A 13,919-nucleotide genomic window follows, 5' to 3' on the forward strand; every position below is an offset into this window, starting at 1 on the left:
CTACAGCTTGTAAGTTCAGATTTGGGGATTCTGATGCCTTTGGCCTCTGCAGCCACCTGCATTTAAATACCCTCATCCAGACATACATATATAATTATAAAAATTTTTAAAAACACTAAAAAGATTGAACAAAAAAATGAGGAAAGTGGGATTTCATTTCTTAGAGCAGAACGTCAACTACTAAATGTAAAAAATGATGGAATTGGGGAGTCACTGCTTGCGATCACAGTAATATTTAAAACAGGGAGGAATGATGAATGGGTGTTAAAAACTAGTTTTCTAGAAAACACCTTATTGATGTACTTTCAACATATCCACTAGGAAAAAAGAACTTGAAAGTTAAGGTCAGCTACTGTACTGGACGGTCCAAATTGACATCACCAGCAATGGACAAATTGACAGTCTCACTTCATGACATGTTGCCCTGAGATAAACTCAGCATCTCTTCTGTGATGTAACCGCCAGAAAGTAATCACAAGGAAATGCCAGACTAGCCCAAGTTGAAGGGCATTGCACAAAATAACTGGTTTGTACTTTTCAAAACTGTCAAGGTCACGAAAGAGAAAGAATATGCCAAGGGACCTCTTCAGACTGAAAAGATGTGACAATTAAACACATTTGATTCTTTGTTTAATTCTGAACTAAAATGTGGGATTAGAATATCATCTGTAAGGTAGATTTTTACTGAGAAATTAATTAACAAATTATGGATCTGTGGTTAGGTAGGAGGGGTCCTCCATCTTTTAGGAAAGAAACACCAATTGGGGGTACTGAGCATCATGGGTACCACTCTGAGTTGGTTTAGGAATAAGTACTTATGAAGAGGCAACACTATGCCAAGTGTGGTGCACTAATATGGAACAAAACACTGTAGAGGAATAATGTACTGGCATCTCTCTTTCCCACTTGAGCCCAGAAGTGGCAAACAGCTTACTTCCTGTTGTCCACATCTTCCAAGTTCATCAGAATGTATTGCAACACACATGGTCCTACAGCTTCACTTTCTAAAGCAGAGCCATGCCTCTATGAGCTTGGGACAGGGGAAGTACTATGAACTCAGAGGAGAGATTGAAAATCAGTTCTATTTCTATTAAGATCACAATAGTTGCCAAATAATTAATATATTTGATACAAACATCACCTATAGAGTTGTCCCCCACTGATTCTTGGACTACTGTGTACTGTGGTCCCCGTAAATATATTCACTGAACCATTACAGAGGGCTCATCATGTATAGTTGGGCTTATCTTTGTAGAATAGACCCTGGAGTTCAAGATTGACATGTAAAATCATAAGAAGTATACATATTAATTGATTTCCATGATTACACACACACACACACACACACACACACACACACACACACACACACACTGTGCAGTTTAGACTAGGTTAAACATATTTATCCTGTCTGATTCATTTTTTTCTTTGTGGAGAAGCCTTTAAAATTCCCTTTCTTCTAGCTTTTGGGAATGTACATAGCAGGCATCTATCATTACTATAAAACAACTCATTTAATTACAGCAGTAAATAAAAAAGAGCCTTTCTACATCTTCAATAGAAGCATCAGTCAGCCCTTCCTGGGTTTACTGGCCTCTCCACTGATGATAAGTAGCTCCATTTCTACTGTTGAAAATTGTCAATTTATTTTGTCCTTTGTTTTTTTTTTGTTTTTTTTTTTCTATTTGCTAAGATTTTTGCTCACCACTGTAAGGTCATTCACCTATGAATGGCTCCCAGTCTCCTAGTTTACAATTTGTATTTTAATTGGATCAGTAGTTAGACATCTGTATATGGTATATAGGGCCTCTTGTGTGCTCAGATGTAGCTTTTTGCTGAATCTCTACATAGCATTACTTGAAATTTTTAAAATGATCATCATTAACACATTAATTATATATAAAAGGATACTGTTAGTTATTTTTAAAAAGTATATGAAAATATGCTTATGTTATTAAGCACTTCAGGAAATACACATCAGCATGATGATGAATTGTCATATTGCCACACTTAGAGTGCTGTTTTTGTAAAGCAAGGAGGAATTGGGGGGGAAGGGGCCATACATTGGATAATCATATCCAACCCCATCTTTCCCAGCTCAGATGCATACACACTCACAGTCTCCAATAATGAATATTCTAGTTCAAGGAGAATATGTGAGAAGGAACCTCTGGGTTGCTTCTAGCTCCTCTTCATCAGTAAACACTAACTGACCAATTCAATCCACTTATCTTTATTGCTCTATTAAAGCTCTGTGTCCTCTTGATTCTATTTTTGCACCTTGTGAGTCTAGAAAGTCCTTCATTTCCTGTAGGCTTTCCCATTTGTCAACAGAGTTTTTTAAAGTAAGTCCTAAAGGTCCTTGACATTGTTTGTAATGCCTGCTTTTCATCAGTAGTTTTATTGTTAATTTGTATCTTTTACTAAAGCATATTAATTGTAGACACTAGTAAGGTTACTGTATCTACATAAATGAATACAATGTATATTGATTGTAACCAGTTGCTCTTCTTCTTTTCTCTGTAGCACCCAACTACAGTGATATGCTAATGCCTTGCACTTCGAACTCATTTAACTAAATGATTAATGACATTGCGTGTATCTTCATTCATTTATTGCCGATACCTTCTTCTTTTGAAAAACATATTAACTCAGACAGTGTATAATTTTAAAATTAAGATAATTTGTATTTTGTTACCTTTTTACTTCTTGATGTATTTAGCATTAGCTTCTCTGAGGACGAGATGCCAAGTGTTTGCATTCTGAATTTTGCCTTTCCATTCCTTTATACCTTGCTTTGCTATAAAAGAGTTTTATTTTGTTATTATTTAAGCTTAATATCATCCTCTTTTTTCTAGTTTTGTTTTGTTTCTTGTAGTTTGGAAGTTCTTCCACATCTATCACTCTATGCTAGTCAGTTTGTATCTTACATTTAAGTCACTGGCTGATTTCAAGTTGATTCTTCTACAAGGTAAGAAATGGGAATCAAGTTTTCATCTTCTAAATTTAGATGCCAGGGTTGTGTTTTTCCCAGCATCATTTATTGATGCTTTTCTCTCCCAGTCGATGTGGTATTTTTACCACTGGTGTCAAGGGTCATTTGACTTGGATATTGTAGATTTATTTCTTGGTTGTCTATTTTAGGCTATTGGTTTATTTGTGTTTTCTTACTGGTATTTTTTCCCAATGTTTAGGTAGTATGTCTTCAAATCAGGTCTTCAATATGCACAGCCTGTTTATTTTAAATGTGTGGGGGGGTATTTTTCCTGTGTTCATTCATGCTTAGTGCCCATCAAGGCCAGAATAGGGTGGAACTGGAGATACATGAGTTGTAATATGCAATGTAGAACCTGAGAATCTAACCCTGGTCCTCTGGAAGAGCAGCTAATGCTCTTAATTACTGAGCCATATCTAGCCCCTATCCAATTCTTTTTAAATTTATTTTCTATTAATCATTTTATTCATTTACATTTCAAATAATATCCCCCTTCCCCATTACCTCTCCACAACCCCCCACCCTATCCCCCTCCCTTTTGCCTCTTTGAAGATGCTCTGCCATCTACTCATCCACTTGTACCTCACCGCTCTATTGGAAGGGACAAGAGAGAAGTACAGAGGGTCAGGAAATTGAATAAAAATATACAACCAGTTCTTTTTATTCAAGATTACTCTCTCTCTCTCTCTCTCTCTCTCTCTCTCTCTCTCTCTCTCTCTCTCTCTCTCTCTCTGTGTGTGTGTGTGTGTGTGTGTGTGCATCTGCTCTTCTACATGAATTTTAAGATTTTTCTTGTCTACTTCTAGTAAAAGACTATCATTGGTATTTTAGTGGGAATCATAGTAGTTCATTGATGTGGGAAGCAGGGGTGTTTTAGGATGTATTCTTTTAATTTATGAATTTGTAAGTGTGGTAGTTTCAATTGTCAGTTTGATAAAACTGGGATGCACCTGACAAGAGTCTCATTGAAGGATTATCTTTATCAGATTGGCCTGTGGACATGTCTGGAGGGGAGGGGAAACTTTTTTTGTTTGTTTACTTAATTAGTGTGTGAAGACCCAGCTTGAAAGTGAGTGACACTATTCCTGGGTTTAGGGCTCTGGAATATGTAAGATTGGGGGAAAGCTAGATGAGTATGATCAGGTTATTTATTTTTCTCTGCTCTCCAGTGAAGATGTGAGTACCTGAGGTACTGAATTTTCTGCACTGATGGACTAACCTGGAACTGTGAGATGGAATAAGACCTTCCTCTTCTAACTTGTTTTTGGTGAAGGTGGGTTCTTCGGGGTTTTGTTTGTTTTGTTTTTATTTATGTTTGTTTGTTCATTTTGTTTTGTTTTTGTTTGTTGATTGGTTTATTTCATAGCAGGATAAATGAAACTAGAATGGTAGGTCCTTCCATCTTTTGTGACTTCCTCATTTTATTTAATAAACTTTGTGTAATTTTCCTTGTGGAAGTCCTTTACCCTCTTGGTGATATCTCAACCTGAAAATAATTTCATGTTTCTTAAGAAATTTGGTGGTGGTATATATAAGTGTTGCTATTTTTACATGTTACATCCTTCTACCTTATAGAATTTGTTTACATTTTAACTGTCTTTTAGAGTAGTCTTTAAGTATTTCTGTACACAGAATCATATGCTTCCATGTATATATGACCACTTTCCTGCCAATTTGCTCTGACTAAAACTTCTAGAAATATATAGAGACACAGGAATCATGACAGGGGCTGCTCTTGCTATGCTCATGATGTCAGAGAAAAGGTTTATCTGTTATTCTTTCATTTAGTATGATGTGGATATTGTTTGTTTCATGCAGCTTTAAGATTCCTAGGAGTAATCTTCTGGACCTAAATCATTCATCTCTTTTTATCAAAAGCATATGAAAATTCACTATATGATCACACATCTGTTAAGGCAATCTCAAAATATTTATCTTTCATACTATTGTGGTGTGATATACTTATTAGTCTACTTTGACTCATCTTTTAATCATTGCTATTAAACCGACTTTGATCGTGGTGTATGATTATTTTGATATGCAGTGGAAATGGATGTATTGACACTTTCTTGAGGATGTTTGTATATTATTCATGATGGATGCTAGGCTAGACTCATATTCATTTCCAGCACTTTTGTATTGTAAAATGATGCTATGACATCTAAAATTCATGTTCAAGAGCCGTGCCATGGAGGTACAAAAATAACTCATGTTTCAGGGAACTTTACAAATTTTGTATTGGGTGACAATCATGGCTGCTTTGGACCATGAGTTTGACACAATTGGTAGAGGTTTTTTTTTTTTTTTTTTTTTTTTTTTTTTTTTTTTTTTTGTCACATCCTGGCTGGGTTTGTGTAAGAGGCCAATCATGATTTCACAGTATAATAGTCCAACTTTTCCTTTTTAAAAAAACATATCTGGGCATTGACACTACTGGATAAGTTTGTAAAAAAATTCAACAGTGAACCATGTTATGTAAATGATTTTTGTGAACTATATATTCATATTGATTAATCTTATTTCTCATTACTAGTCTTTTTAGTTATTTTGTGTCTGCTTGGTTAAAATTAGTAGATTAGGTGTGCCCTATAATTTTATAATTTAATGTGGTTTCCTTAACTTGTTAGCATATCGCTTTTATAAGAATGCCTAATTAGAACCGGGCAGTGGTGGCACATCTTTAATCCCAGCACTTGGGAGGCAGAGGCAGGCATATTTCTGAGTTGTAGGTCAGCCTGGTCTATAGAGTGGGTTCCAGAACACCTAGGGATATACAGAGAAACCCTGTTTCGAAAAACCAAAAAAGAAAAAAAAAAAAGAATGCCTAATTATACTTTATATTTCTGTGATATTGCATACAGCATCTCCTTTTCTTCATGATATACTTCTATACTTTTGTTTATTTGTATATATTAATAACATTTATGGTGTTATTTCCATATATAAATGAAGCTCCATGATCACATACAAGGACCCTCAATTATTCTTGTTGTCGCTTACTCTCACACCTTATAACACTCAGTTTATTACCAGTCTGCTACCGGATCATTTCTTTTTGTTTTAGTTTTCAAAACCAAGAGAATATGTAATATTCAATTCTTTATACTTGCTAGTTTCATTTAATAAAATGCACATGTTCTGCTTTCAGTAACAAGAAACCATTCTTTCCAGGCCTGAATCCCACTCCTTTGTGATCTACATCAAATGGTAGTTTTTCATTCTTGTGATCTGATTATTCATCTACACTTGTGAACAGTGATGTACAAAGCACTGAGTCTTTGGTTTGATGATCTTATTTCTTTTTTTAAATTATTTTATTTATTTTCATTCCAGCCATTGTTCCCCCTCCCTATCCCCCTCCCAGAGTTCCTCATCCCATCCCTCCTCCCTGTTGCCTGCGAGAGGGTGCTCCCTCACTACACCAGACCTCCCTCTTTTCTTGGACCTCAAGTCTCTTCAAGAATTAGGGACATCTTCTCCCACTGAGGAATGCCCAGATATAGGGTACTTTGATAATGTGGCAAATCTCCTTTTAAATTTGAGAGGACTCTTTTGTCTGGTATCCATAGAAACTGTGTTAATTTAGATGCCCAGTAGTGTATAAGAGTATTTTTCCTTCATATCTCCTCCAGATATGTCTGGAATCTTTGTTCAGATCAAATGTTCAGTGGATGATGATGTAGTTCTTTAGTATAGTTTTGATTTTTACAGATCTGATTTCAAAATGATACTGATTGTCATTTCACAGATTACTGAACTTTAGTGTTCTTTTAGTACCAACTGACAGGTGACATGATTTTAGATGTTAGAGAACACTCCTTACCAGTTTTTGATGGTAGTGATGCTCATTTTAAAGGTTTATTTTAATTATTTTGGTGTGGTAGAGTATGTACATACAAGTGTAATGCCTGTGGACATATTAGATGCCCTGAAGGTGGAGCTGCAGATGGTTGTGAGCTTGGCTGATAATGGGTTCTGGGAACTGAACTTGGGTCCTCTGCAGGAGCAGGGTGAGCTCTTACCCACTGAGTTATCCTTCCAGCTGGCGCTTCTAATTTAGAGCACTTTTATAACAGGTGGCACTTCCTTTTCCTATATATCTTCTCCCGTACATTTTTAGCAGGTTGTTGTTTTTAATATATAATAGCCATTCTAGGCACTGAAGAGATGGCTCAGCAATTAGGAGTACCTTGAAATGCTCTTACAGAAGACCTGAGTTCAGTTTCCAGCAGCAGCACCCAAGAGGTGAAGCTCAAAACTGCCTGCAACTACATCCTCAGGGAATCGGACTTCTCTGGCCTTTTTGAGCACCCTCACGCATGCACATACCCACACAGTGTCGTATACATACATAATTAAATTGAAAATAAATCTTAAATAGCCATTCGAATTGTGATGTGTCATCTCACTGTGCTCTTGAATTATATTTCCTTGTTAGCTAATTAGATTAAGCAATTTTCATAATAAAATTAACATTAGTGTTCATTGTGTTTGAGAAGCATCAATTTAGATTATGTTCTGCTTTTCCTGTGAGGCTTTCTTGTGCTTATGTGTTGTGAAGGAAGTAGCATTTGAATATTAACACTATTTTCAAGTCAAGAGTTTGCAAATAGGTATGTTCATTCTGGAGATGTTTTTCCTTATTTGGATTATTGTTTCCATATATATATATATATATATATATATATATATGTATATATATATATATATATACATATTCCTATTTTTTCTGTTTTCTTAAAACAATTACTCTTATTTTGACAATTTCATGTGTGCATATAATATGTTGTGATTATATTCATCCTCATTCCTCTTTTATCCCCATCCAACTCCTGCTCTCTTCTCCTTCCTAATTACTCTTTCTCCTTTCAAGTGTGTGTGTGTATATGTGTGTGTGTGTGTTTGTGTGTGTGTTTGTGTGTGTGTGCATGTGTGTATGAGTGTGTGAGTATGTGTGTATGTGTGTGTGAGTGTGTGTGTGTGTGTGTGTGCATGTGTGTATGAGTGTGTGAGTATGTGTGTATGTGTGTGTGAGTGTGTGTGTGTCTGTGTGTGCGCATGCATGCATGCAAATCTTGTGCACGTTACATATTGTGTAACTGTCTTCTAACAGTAAAGCCTTCCATCTTGGAGAGAAACTTCTTAAGACAAGATGCTAAAAGGAAAGCAAAATAACAGGATATTTTAGGACAGATATTTACAAGGAGGCAAAAGAACAGGAAATTCTAAGGATGAGACACTCCAGCCAACAAGAAGTCCATTAAAACAGGAAGCAAACAACTCAAAGTAGCTCTAGGAAGTCCCTGAAACTGATCAGATCACTGGTCCCTCCCCACTGCTTAAAAGCAGGAATATTTTGGAGATGTATCCTTTAGTACTAGGCTCCATGACTCTGTATTTGGATCGATTGGAGTTTTCTGTTGTGGTATTTGTTTGTTGCAAAGAGAAGTTTCCTTGACGAAGGGTGAAGACTATCCTTAGCTGTGGGTACAAGGAGCAGATATTTATAGATTGTTGTTAGGAATTGTGCTGGCTTAGTAAATTAGTGGTTGTAGATCCACTTCACTTCACTACTACTGAGTAGTAAGGTAGATTTCTAGTAGAAACTAGGTTTTCAGTATCTGGCAAGTATTCCCTCTTGATCTTAAGTCCAATGAGAGAGATGTTGGTTAAAACCAACATATGCATACTATTACTTCATCCTTAGAGCTATCATGCCAAATTGATGATTGATGTGATTTACAGGCATCATAACTAAGGAGAAATGTTGGTCGCCTCTGTTGGAATCTTGCATGACAAGGTCTGGTTCCAGGGAGAAGGGATTTTAGGTCTATTCCTGCTAAGGGGTCTTTGGGCCCTGTTTCTGAAATACATGGTATCTTCAGCAATTAATTTCTCCTCTAGGGGTTAATGGAGGTCTACAGAAATAGGCTGTAAACTTTGAGAGTCTCTTGGACAGCCTTAGCCAACAACTCAAAAGAGGGCTTCTCGTGTCAGGTATTGTGGGTTTTGTTGGCTCTTGAAGGCAGCGCCATCTGTCTCATGATGAAAAAAGTTAATTAAAACTTTAATACATTATACATACATTTAATACATTATAGGGTTCTATATAAATGCTTGTTTAATTCCTTGTGACTTTTCCACACATCGTTCTTGTTATTTTACATGGCATCTTCCTCCTACTGTATTTACCTCACTCCCCTCCCCTAAAGAGCTCAGCCTTTCCCATTTTCCCTATGAGACCACCTATGTCCTGGTATTCCATTTTACAGTCCTGCTATTCCCTTTCACCCTTCTCCCTGTTTCTTGCACTTTTACCTCCCTCCACATCCCTAAGGAACCTCCCATTTCCCTAATCAGATAACTTGTGTCTTGCTGTTCCCCTTCCTATTGCTCATCACGGCCTACACCTATCCTAGCAGGACATCCATTTTACTTTCTTGGTTTCATTAGTTTCTACAAGTTCTTTACTCACATCTGAGGATTTGGGGCTGGAACCTCCAATAGAGAGATCAGGCTACATTTGTCTTTCTGTATAGGGAGTCTCTCACTCAAGATGACTTTTTCTAATTGCGTTCATTTACCTGCAATGTTCATGATTTCCTTTTTCTTTATGGCTTAATAGTGTGTGCATGTGTGTGCAGGTGTGTGTGCATGTGTGTATGTGTGTGTGTGCGTGTGTGCGCGCGCGTGTGTGCATGTGTGTGTGCATGCGTGTGTGTGCGTGTGTTTGCATGTGTGTGTGCATACGTGTGTGTGTGTGCGCATGTGTGTGTGCATGCATGTGTGTGTGCATGTGTGTGTGCATGTGTGTGTGCATGCGTGTGTGTGTGTGCATGTGTTTGTGTGCATGCGTGTGTGTGTGTATGTGTGTGTGTGTGTGGAGTGGGATGTTGAGTCGTTTTTATATATGCCAAGGACATAGATGGGTCATGTGGTAGGTTTATTTATACATTTTTGAGCATTCTCCACATTGATTTCTATAGTGGCTGGATCATTTTGCAATCCCTTCAATAGTGAAAGAGGGTTTCTTTTTCCCACATCCCCTCCTGAGCTTGTTGTCAGTTGTCTCATTAATCTTTCTCATCCAGACTGTAGACAGGTGAAATATCTGTGTTTATTGATTGATTGATTGATGATTGACCACTTGATTTGATTTGATTCATAGTTTCCTAATAGATAAGGATAATAAACCTTTTTTGGTGATTTTTTTTAGTCATTTTTTCTTCTTTTGAGACCTCTCTATTCAGGTCACAGGCCATTTTCTTAGTAGGGCATTTATATTTTGATTCTTAGGTTTTTGAGTTATTTTTGTCTTCTTGGTGTAACACTCCATCAGAAGTATGGCTGGCAAAGAGTCTCTCCCATTCTTTGGGCTGCTTCTTTGCCTGGCCATTTCTTCTGCTTTTTAGTTTCATGAAGTTCACTTGGTAAGTTGTTGGCCTTAGCTCCTGGGCAAATGCTGTCCTAATCAGGAGGTGTTTTCTCACAGTATAAGATGTAGAGTAGTGTCTATGTCTTCTCTTGGGAGTTTCAAAGTTGCAGGCTTAGGTCTTTGATCCATTTGAAGTTAGTTTTTGTGCAAGGTCATAGATGGGGGTCTAAGTTCATTCTGCATGAGAACATCCAGTTTTCTCAGTACCATTTCTTGAAGATACTGTCTTTTCTCCAAGTTATGCTTTTGGCATCTTTGTCAAATATTAAGGGGCTGAAGTTATACATGCTCATGTTTGGATCTTCAACTTTATTCCACTGGTTTAAATGTATGTATCTTGCTAATACCATATTGGTTTACTTATTATTATTAAGGTTCTAGAATATGTGTTAAGATCAGGAACTGGAATTCTTCCAGTATTATTTCTTTTTTTCTAAGAATTGTTTTGGCTATGTTGGGTCTTTGTAGTTCCATAACAATTTTAAGATTTTTCTATTTCTGCAAAGAATGAGACAGAGTTTGACCAGGATTGCTATGTGTCTATAAATAGACTTTGGTAGAATGTCATTTTCAGTGTTAATTCTACCAATCCTCAAGCATGGAATGTCTTTTCATTGTATAATCTCCACCTCTCTATTTAAAGGTTTAAAGTTTTGATTCTAGAGCTCCTTCATTTCCTCAGTTAGGTTTATTCTAAATATTTTATTTTTTATTTGAGGCTATTATAAAGGGAGTGTGTCCATAATTTCTTTCTCTGTATGTTTGTTGTTGGTGTATTTAAAAAAAGCTATTGATCCTACCACATTGCTGAGTTTATCTTTTCTATACACTTTCTGGAAGAATTGTGGGATCTCTAGTGGATACTATCATATCATCTGGAAACAAGGATAGTTTGATGACTTATTTCCCTATTGATATCCTTTCAATTTCCTTTTCTTGCCTTATTGCTCCAGTGAGTACTTTGAGAGCAATGTTGAAAAGGAGGGAGGAGAGTGGATATCCCTGTTTCACTCCTGACATAGCGGCATCGCTGGAAGCTTTTCTCCATTTAGGAATACGTTGGTTGTGATTTTCTTTTATTGTGCTGACTTATATTCCCTCTGGCCATACAATCTCTCACCCGTTATCATGAAGCCATGTTAGAGGTTGTCAAAGGCTTTTCCAGAGTGTAGTTTATTATATTTATTGTCTTGCATCTTTTAAACCACCCCTGCACTTCAGGAACAAAGCCAACTTTGTCATGGTGTGTTTTCTTTTTGATGCATGCCTGTATTCTGTTTGCAAGTATTTTATTGAGTATTTTTGAGTCTGTATTCATCATAGATATTGGTCTTTAATTTTCTTTTGTTGTGTGTCTTTAACTGGTTTGAGTACTAAAATGATCCTGGTAACCAGGTCCTGCTCCATTAGTGAATGCATTTTTAAGATATCCATTTTCTCCAAGTCTATGTAATAATTTTGAGAACACTTGATAGTGGGTCATGTTGCAATGTTGGAAAAATCCAGGGAAAATTACCTATTCCTGAACCTTTCCATGGAGATGTTTTTATACTGTCTGAGTCTTATTCATTGGATTGTATGCTCTTTTAGTTCAAAATATCTAGGTCATATTTTTTCAAAAAACCTGATATTTTATCCAGTTTATCAGTTTGTTCTTTATAACATTCTCCTAGTCATCCTCAGTATTTTCATGATACTAAATTCGATATGTTTTCAATATTAACTCATCTTTGACTTCTCTATTATTGGTTAGTTTTGCTAAAGATTTTATAGTTTTAAATTTTTTTTAGCACATTTACTCATTTTACACACTGGGAAGAGTGGGTAGGTGCACACCTGCCACAATGTATGTTTAGAGGTCAGAAGACAAACTGTGAGAGTCCTGTCTTTTCTTTCCTTCATGTAGATTCTGAAGGTTGATCTCAGTCCATCATGTTGGGTGGCATGCCCTTGACCTTCTAACTTGTCTTCCTGAAGCAAGATTTGATCATTTTAAAAGACTGCCCCCCACAAAGTATTGTTTTCTTTTATGCCACTTCCATTTATTTTCTCTCTGATACTTGCTCTTTCTTTCCTTCAATAAATTATGTTACTTTATTCTCTCCATCTCCCTCTCTCACTGTGAGTGCATGTGCATGCATGCATGCATGTGTGTGTGTACATGTGCGCGCATATGTGTGTGCGTGCGTGCATGTGTGTGTGCATGTGCGTGCATATGTGTGTGTGCGTGCATGTGTGTGTGCATGTGTGTGCATGTATGTGTGTGTGTGCATGTGCGTGCATATGTGTGTATGTGCGTGCATGTGTGTGTGCATATGTGTGTGTGTGTGTGTGTGTGTGTATACGCATGTGTGTGTATGCTGTGGTGCATGTGTGGAGGTCAAAAGACAAGCTCTGTGTCAGTCAGTACTGGCCTTCAACAATATTTGAGGCTAGGTCTCATGGCCATAGCTTCAGATTGGGTGGCCTGCAAGCTTCAGGGGATGCTCCTTTTCCACTCCCATCTTACCATATCCTTGCTGGAGTTACAGATTGGCTGTTGTATATGTCTGCTGTATCTGGTTACTATCTTCCTTTCATGGGTTCTGGAGGTCTGAACAGCTCATGCTTGTGTGCTAAGTCCTTTATCTACTGAGCCATCTCTTTAGCTCTATTATATCTTTATGATGATGTATGACAAAATACAATCTTTATTTTAAATGAATGATGCATTTTGAGGGGACTGGCACTGGTTCTTATAAACATTACTCCTATAGAGGCATTTTGTTAGATTCCACATTTTGGCTTGTTACTTTTCCATTTTTATTTGGTTTCAATTTTTACATTTGCCTTCACCTTCAGTAACACAGTATTCATTCAATAATGTGGAAATCGGTATCTACATATTTGTGTCATTTCCGAAACTTTGAGTTCTTACTTTTTTCTAGTTTTATTATTTGTGCTTTATTCCTCTTATTATGCTCCAATGATGATTTGTAGCTTGCATTTGTAGGCTAGAATGTTTAGTAGATGTCTGCTAAGCATATAAGGTAATCAAACTGTTCCCATGCTATTTGATCTGCATAAACCATCCATTAATGAGAGGTGGGTATCACCCCACTTCTACTGCAATGGAGCCCATGTCTCCTGTTAGATCTAATAGTGTTTGTTTTATTGCATTTGATTTTCTGACATTAGTTGCATGCAGACTTACAGTTATATCTTCTCTTTAAATCAATTACTTGATCATTCCATAGTAGCCTTGTTTTCATGTATTTGTAGTTTCAGAAGTTCCTGTAGTTCCAGTCAATTTTGTTCAATAAAATATTTGATAGGAATATCATACTAAGTCTTTTTTTTTTCCTTCTAAAGTGACATTCTGTTAGGCAGAATATTAACTGGGTGTTGAGTGTTTTGTTTATTCATTGGTTGTAATTTCAGACAGCTAGTTCATACTTTTAAATTGGAGAATCTAGTAGATTACATTCAATGTATTCTCTTCCTCCCCCT

The sequence above is a fragment of the Mastomys coucha genome, unplaced genomic scaffold, assembly GCF_008632895.1.
Source record: "Mastomys coucha isolate ucsf_1 unplaced genomic scaffold, UCSF_Mcou_1 pScaffold1, whole genome shotgun sequence".
Taxonomy (NCBI): Eukaryota; Metazoa; Chordata; class Mammalia; order Rodentia; family Muridae; genus Mastomys; species Mastomys coucha.